At 38.5% G+C, this 8,100-nt stretch overlaps 1 long non-coding RNA gene across 3 annotated transcripts; it reads right to left on the bottom strand.

Annotated features, from left to right (window-relative positions):
• Positions 1-3,028: 3,028 nt before the first annotated feature.
• Positions 3,029-6,961, bottom strand: LOC140855790 (uncharacterized). 3 transcript variants are annotated; one of them, XR_012139065.1, is made up of 8 exons: positions 6,868-6,961; positions 6,384-6,505; positions 6,212-6,289; positions 4,926-5,001; positions 3,722-3,766; positions 3,572-3,642; positions 3,346-3,444; positions 3,029-3,196 (listed from the first exon to the last, which is right to left on the bottom strand). It is a non-coding gene; the product is annotated as an uncharacterized lncRNA (long non-coding RNA). The 3 variants fall into 3 exon arrangements; XR_012139063.1 differs by having other exon boundaries at positions 3,032-3,196; positions 6,388-6,505; XR_012139064.1 differs by lacking the exon at positions 4,926-5,001 and having other exon boundaries at positions 3,032-3,196; positions 6,388-6,505.
• Positions 6,962-8,100: the final 1,139 nt, after the last annotated feature.

Here is an 8,100-nt window from a genome sequence, read left to right as displayed (position 1 = left end):
AGTTCCTGCAATGAAGGGAAAAAACATGAAATCCATCTCAGACTATATTGTAAAGTTTTACTTTCTTGGTGCTTCAAAATCCAAATGTTACTAGAACCATTACTGCATAAGTTAATTTGTAAATATGGTTTAGGCAGATGCTACTGTGAGGGCGCACTAGAAATTGTTGAAATGGCTTCATTTGGTGCAGTGCAGATGCTCACAACCTATCATACGATCATACACCAAAGTGATTGCAGTCTTATGATAGTCATAAAATTTCTGTTTCATTTGCTCTTAAGATTATTCAGAAGAAGTCTACCACTGACAAGGATAATACAGATTATCCAGCTGTAAAACTCCTGAACAAAACCTCATGGTCAACCAAATGGAAGCCAAAGATACTGTAACACACCTTTCAAGAGATGATCGGTAACGTAGCTTGTCTGATGCTCAACCTTAATCTAATCTATGCGGTCGACTTAAGGAGTCAAGGTATGATCCACAAAAGTCTGGTACACTTTAGTCATCAATTACTTTGGCTAAAGTCCTGGGTAACACCTTGCATCCATGAGAAGCTTGCAATGAAACCTAAAAGGCTGGTTGGCAGATGAGCAGAGCAATCATATTAATTATGCATCTTACAGTAATGAAATTGTGAAGCATTCCTTTCCCCTTAGTTTCTAAATGACTCCAAAAAAAGCGCTTACAAGGTTATGCCTGAGAATTCAAATATTGAATCCATTTGTTAGGCAGAAGTTATATGCAGAAGAGTCAGAAAGGAAAATGATCCTAGATCAATGACTCAAAACGGTAGAAAAGTGATGATGGCAAAGAAAATTTCAAGATTCCCTCCACATACGCATGAACGCTGATATGATCTGCTCTAGGCTTGCAAAAGGTATCAGACCACAAAATAACAAATACGCATTTTACATGCAAGAAGGTAATAGATAACCTAGCAATGGATTAATTGCTCCCTTTATTTTTTAAAAATCAGCATCGTTAATTACTAATGAGAATGGAATTGGTCTTATGCAAGTGGTTTCAAATATAAGTGACGCACTGCAGTACTTTTGGCACGATATGTTCTTTTCTGACCACAAACCACTATCAAACTTGTGCCCTATTCATAACATCCTCCCAAGCATTCCACTTTTCCAATTCATTACGCCTTGTCATATCATAAATATTATCACTAAAGCAACTAATCTAGGGATGAAATATATGGAAGTTGAAGTATTCAATTGGTGCAAATCTGATCACATAATATCGAAAAGCTTTTTTTTTTTTTTTGAAGAGATAATATCAAAGACTTAGAAGAACAGAGTAGAATGGAAAAAATGGTTTGTAGATCAACAAGATCCCCAAAAAATACCTGCAAATGTTGATAGACAACTGACAAGTTGGAAAAGAACCATAAAAAATTTGCTTTACTTAGCATATATTTCACTCAGCTATCTTGATATCACAGCAAATTTGATTTCAGAAAACCAGTTGTATTGTTTTTTCATGCATCATGGTATTAGATCACCCAGTAAAAATGATTTCAGAATGGTGTTTGCTATTTTTTTATTAAAAAAATAGAATTAATATATGCTAATTTTTCACTTTCAGTAGATTCAAAGCGCACTCTGCTTTTCAAAGTTAATCTTAGTTGCCGCTCATTTTTTTTGCAAGATATGTCCTCATCCTACGACAAATTTCCTCCCATACCTGCCCCTTGTCTGCTTATCTATTCACCCTACCGATCACAACAACCACTGCCTGCATATTTGAATCTACCACCACAAACCCCATGTCATATCACTTTTCCGATTAATCAAAAAAACTTGCTTCCTCCAGTCTCCAAATCTCTGTTGAGCACACTAGCCAACCACATTAATCCACCCCAACTCACCAACCAAGTTTAATCCACCAATTTCAGCAGAAACGATCCACCATGATTTTTCCCTCACCTGTGCACTTGTCCAATAAACTCCAGCCACTACGACCACCAAAACAATTTAACACAACCAACCCACCGCCCCCCCCCCATCACAAGTCTCTTTCTCTGTCTGTCTGTCTGTTGGGGGGGGGAGTGCATGTGCGGTTCTCTCTACATACTACGCTGCACCTCCCCTGTTGAGAAAAAGCAAGGATTCAAAGTATTAACAGTAATTGGAGGTATACAGAACTGAGGGGTGGCTGGTCTAGGAGAGAACGACAACAAAGATTTGCCCTATAAGGAAGATAGAAATTTTTGTAACCGAAAGGGCATGCTTGATAGGAATTATACTGAAATCCAGTCCATATGAGTAATTTCTGTGTGCATGCGTGCGTGCGAGAGAAAGAGAGAGTGTGTGTGTGTCAAGTAACCATAAAGATTATCATTTCATATTGTTTCAGAGCACCAAATCTGAAGCATGAAGCTGGAGTTTGTCTGCCTGACAGTAGTGATCACAGTTGGCTGAGCCAGTTACATGGTGTTCATCCATTGCAAAGTTCCAGATGAGCCCATTAATTAGTGCAGACCAAGCCCCCTTCGTCACCCACCCCCCCCCCCCCCTCCCACCCTGAAAAGAAAAAAAAATATCAGATAATCAGATAGAGGCGCAGCTCTCTCTACATGTTATGCTCCTCCCCTGTTAAGAAAAAGCAAGATTCAAAGTACTAACAGTAATTGGAGGTACACAGAACTGAGGGGTGGCTCCTCTAGGAGAGAATGACAACAAAGGTTTGCCCTATAAGGAAGATAGAAATTTTTGTTACCTACATGACATGCTTGATAGGAATTATATCGAAAGCCAGTCCATATGAGTAATCTGTGTGTGTGTGTGTGTGTGAGAGAGAGAGAGAGAGAGAGAGAGAGAGGATGTGTGTCAAGTAACCATAAAGATGAAGCACCAAATTTGAAGCATGAAGCTAGAGTTTGTCTGCCTGACAGTAGTGATCACAGTTGGCTGAGCCAGTTACATGGTGTTCATCCATTGCAAAGTTCCAGATGAGCCCATTAATTAGTGCAGACCAAGCCCCCTTCGTCACCCACCCCCCCCTCCCCCCTCCCACCCTGAAAAGAAAAAAAAATATCAGATAATCAGATAGAGGCGCAGCTCTCTCTACATATTATGCTCCTCCCCTGTTAAGAAAAAGCAAGATTCAAAGTACTAACAGTAATTGGAGGTACACAGAACTGAGGGGTGGCTCCTCTAGGAGAGAATGACAACAAAGGTTTGCCCTATAAGGAAGATAGAAATTTTTGTTACCTACATGACATGCTTGATAGGAATTATATCGAAAGCCAGTCCATATGAGTAATCTGTGTGTGTGTGTGTGTGTGAGAGAGAGAGAGAGAGAGAGAGAGAGAGAGGATGTGTGTCAAGTAACCATAAAGATGAAGCACCAAATTTGAAGCATGAAGCTAGAGTTTGTCTGCCTGACAGTAGTGATCACAATTGGCTGAGCAAGTTACATAATGTTCATCCACTGCAAAGTTCCAGATGAGCCAATTAATTCGCACAGACCAACCCCCCACCCCCACTCACCCCCAAAAAACAAAAAAAAAAAATCAGATAATCGAAATAAAAACTTATATAGCATTTAAAGTCCAAACCTTGAGTCCCATAAAGAGGTCTTGCTATAGGCTGACTAGCGTTAGAACTTCAAAGGCATGTCATAAATCCCCTACGGATCAAATAAAAGAGGAAATTATTATTTCAAAAAAAAAAAAAAACTAAAGTAGAAAACCCAAGGAATAGTCTACCATGATGCTGGGAGGTTTTTCCCCTCTTTGTACCATTTCGATGATCTACAAATTAGAATTTGACACTTGGCATTGTATTTTTAATTCTTAAGTGAATGGTAAGCCCTATTGCTGCTCAATATGGTATTTTTGATCCTTAAGTAAATAATATAAGCCCGATCATCCTATCATTTGTCTTTATTTTTGTGCACCAAGGAAAACTGCCAATATTTTATCAGCATTTAATAGTTTTTGGTGAAAAAATCAATTTGTCCATGAAGAATATTAATAACTGGAGGCTAAAGCCATCAAGCTCAAGAAAAATAGTCCATAATGCAGACAAAACATATATGATTGACGGAAATGTTACAGCAATTCCAGGAAACTGTTTCAGAGTGAAGAAATGAAATGAAAGATAGCTGAAGTTCCTATCAATCTGCTACTGCAATCATCCTAAGTAGCTAATCTACAAAATATAATCAAACAAGCACATACAATTACTCAACCTACCCAAGCTTTTTGTATTGCACATTGACGGCTAGCAATACAATAAGACAAAAATAAACCTAAAGAAGCGAAACACTCGTAATCATGTGTTCATGCTAATTCAAATGGATCACAAACTATGCTGCTCAAACTTTGTAACTGGAACAAAAGCAAATTACTCATGGACACAACAATTCCAAGACCCAGGGCACAACGGTATTGAAGTGTAGCAAGCATGGCTATTTAAATCAGATCTTCTGTCTTATTCCACAGATCATCACGACAGAAATCATATTTAGCCACCAGAATCCCTTGAAAGAACCTTTGTGACTAAAAGAACATGTTTTTCTTAGAACTTATTGTTAAAATCCACTAATGGCCTTCAATCTTGTCCTCTAAGAATCATATGAAGATATCTCTTAGCAGATAAATGATGACACCATTGTGATGGCGAAGAACTAGGTTTGTCGCCAAGGCTGAGCTAGCCTGTTATGCATTCTTCATGGGCTTCTATGGCACTAACTGAAAACTGAACCTCAGGCTTATTGACTAAAGCATGAAGACAAATGGACCAGTTTCATGAGTAAAATATGTGCTCTGACTATGAGGGCCTTCACTAAAGACCATATTGCTTGTACTTCTAGCTGCTTTCAGATGGGATTGGATGAGAAGTAGAAAGATTTGGTTAGGTATCATGCAGTTAAGGCTATTTCTGTCTTAAATGGAAAGGCTTCTGTACCATAGATTGTAAGCCCATGCAGTCGATGGATGGTTCAATAATTACTGATATTGGAGATTGTCAGGCTCCGTTCCACCTGAATGCAACAAATTTGGTAACTTTGATAAGCTTTATATATCCAACCATGGCAACATATGCTATTGAATGTCCTCTAACGAGCATAATGATATGACAACACTGTTACATAGAAAAGCAGAAGATAATATGAAATGTTTTTTTTTTCCCATAACATTCTTTGTCTAACAAATACACCCTACTATAAAAGAAAATGACAAATGCTAGATTTACAAACATTACAAACAAACTCAAAAAATGTTGTGTGCAATTGATTTTAATGTGCATTGTACAATTGAGCATACACACAGACACACTTTTAGCTTTACATCTATAGAACTATAGTTCCTTCCATGAGTTCTGTTATTGCACTCTTGAAGCGGTGGGTTATTCATCAAGCATAAGCTTTCCATAATAATAATATCCATTTTCTCATCAAAAAAAAAAAAAAAATCTATTTCAAGCAAGCTTCAAGATTCAGATTTCTTATCAACATCTGTTGGTTTTGGACAAATGTACAGGACTAAGATCCAAGCATGGACTGACGTGTGTGTGTTAGAGTCATTCTCGAAACCGAATCAATTCAAATCAGTTTTCTAAAACTGAAACCGAAATGAAACCAACCATCTACAAAATCCGGTTCAAACTAATCTGAGAAATCCGGTTCAGTTGAGTTCAGGTTATTGGGTTGACAGGACTGGGCTAAATGGGCTTCTATCAAACAGACTAGGCTAAATGGGTTTCTATCAAGTTATCTAGCCTGCATAATTTAAGTTGTTTCTATAATATCTAAAACCAAATATGATTTATAGGAAGGTCAGAAACTTCCATGAACAGGTTCTCAAGACGGTAAAATTTCAGCACTTGCCAAGCACAGCCAACTATTTTTCACAAGATCTTGGCTCAAAGACACAGTGCTGCCGTGTATAGAACAAAACCTGTCCAGGTCCGACCCAAGAGATTAAAGGCACAAGAAAAAACACCAGTAGCACATTTCTAATCCACAAAAGCAACACCATACTTCCAAACCATCAATTCTTATCCAAACCAGAAAGGAAAACATCTGGTGAGTTATTTGAATTACTTTTCCATTTGCTGGCTGTGTTTACCGTGCTACAAGGAGAAAAAGAGAATGTATGACAGGATTTTAAAGAACTTGTGAAAAACCCAGAAACTAGAAAAGCAGAGAAAAGGCAAAGGAGGCTCAGATTTAAACGGCTGCAAAATGTTACCTTGCCTCACTGTTTAGAAAAGCCATGTTCCCACTTGATAATGCAGTAAAATCCTCGTCCAAGAATCACCACAGACTCCTAATATAAGACCAGATACCAAGAAAAAGAATAAATCCAGTGCGAAGAAAGAAAAGAAGAGTGAGAGAAAGAAGGACAACTTCAAGGCCATTACCCACCAAGAAGAAGAATACCACCAACCGAAAACCTAGGGTTTGAAGATCACGCGGAGATCATTCCTTCTCTTTTTCTTCTCTTTCTCGGATGTCCCGCGCAGCTAGGCAGCAGATGCCTCGCCTATTGCCAGAAAAAAAATACATACACGGCAATGAAGAGGATAAGACGATGAGACGAAGAAGAGAAGGAGAAAAAGAAGAATAACAAGAAAAGAAAGAGCGAGTAGAATAGAAATCCCGCGAAGAGAAAGCGAGAAGACGAAGCGAGATTGAAGGCCGTGGCTTCTTTAGCGACGAGAAAAACTGATTCCTGGGTCTTTATATAGCGGCTGCGCCAACCGCCGGAAAGCGGCCAGGGACGGAGATGATGATGGGAAAAAGGCTAACGGAGCAGTGTGGGTCCGTGGCTCCATGGTTCTACGAGTTAAACTTTCGATCTAAAATGAAGAAGAAGGTAAGAGGAGAGGAGAAGAAATTCGAGACCCGAGGAAAATGGGCGAAGGGCGGTCCCGAGCGGCAGAGCGGGAGGAGCACACGAAGACGTCGAAGAGATCACTCTTCAATTTTTTGAAATTTGAGTCCTCATTCGCATTCTTTTACGCCGATAACCTCTTTTCTCTATAAAATCGAACCGTTCTATAACACTCTTTTACTTCTTTCTGGTGATTAGTTTCTTGGACGATAAGATGTGTCCTCATGTGACTACCATGTAGAGTTGATCACGGGCCGGATATTGGGTCTATATTTTATTTATTTTGAATCGAGCTTCGAACCAGATCTATGTACAATTTGACATTCTCTGGCCCAAGCCCAGCCCATGACCAGATCTACTACCATGCTAGATAAACAAGGAAACTTTTTGATACCACATAAATAGCACTTCAATGCATATAAATATCTCATGAATCTTCGATTTTTGAAATTTTAGCTCTCATTCACATTCTTTTACACCAGTAATCTCTTTTGTGTGTAAAATCTAGCCATTTGGTAACGTTTATTTCATTTCCACAATATATATAATATGACTATGATGGCAGATAGAAGAGGAAACTTTTTGATACTATAAGAATAGTAATTTCTCGCACAAACCTCGCGAGGAAGAGCATTCTTCCAAGCCACACGTGGACTATAGTTTTGTTTCAGTTTCAGAGTTAATGCTTTCCCTCTTTCTAATGCTTCCTCTTCTCTATATAACTCATCCTACCAACACCCTTTTTCTCAATCCCCACCAATCTTCTGTACATTCTCCTTCTGTTTAAGTATACTGGAATTTATTCATCCGCGTTCTTCATTATTTTTAGGGAAATCCAACTATGAGGTGAATTTCATGGTATTGTGGTTTCATAGTCCAAGGGGTATATCTGATGTGAGAGATCATCCATATCTTGTCTTAGAGGAACTGGCTTAGTATCCTAGAGGTAAATATAAGTAATATTTACTTGCTATTTGAGATCTTATTCTATTTATGCTACAAGTATAGAATCTTTAGGTAATCGTGGAAGCAATTTTCCTATATGGCAATTTCTATATCCTAGATGCCAAAGGTTTGGTGTTGAAACTATGAAGGGCCCAATTCATCCTCCTTTCTCTGCATCTTCATCTTTCTATAACACATTTTTTTGAATTGTTGTACTCCTGCAAATAAGTTAAGATGTTTATCATATCCAACAGATGGAATGGAGTTCAATCAAGTGGATTCCTGCACCTCTTCGTCCT

The sequence above is a fragment of the Elaeis guineensis genome, chromosome 2, assembly GCF_000442705.2.
Source record: "Elaeis guineensis isolate ETL-2024a chromosome 2, EG11, whole genome shotgun sequence".
Lineage (NCBI taxonomy): Eukaryota > Viridiplantae > Streptophyta > Magnoliopsida > Arecales > Arecaceae > Elaeis > Elaeis guineensis.
The sequence above is the reverse complement of the archived record's forward strand: the minus strand, read 5'-3'. Positions and strand labels throughout refer to the sequence as shown.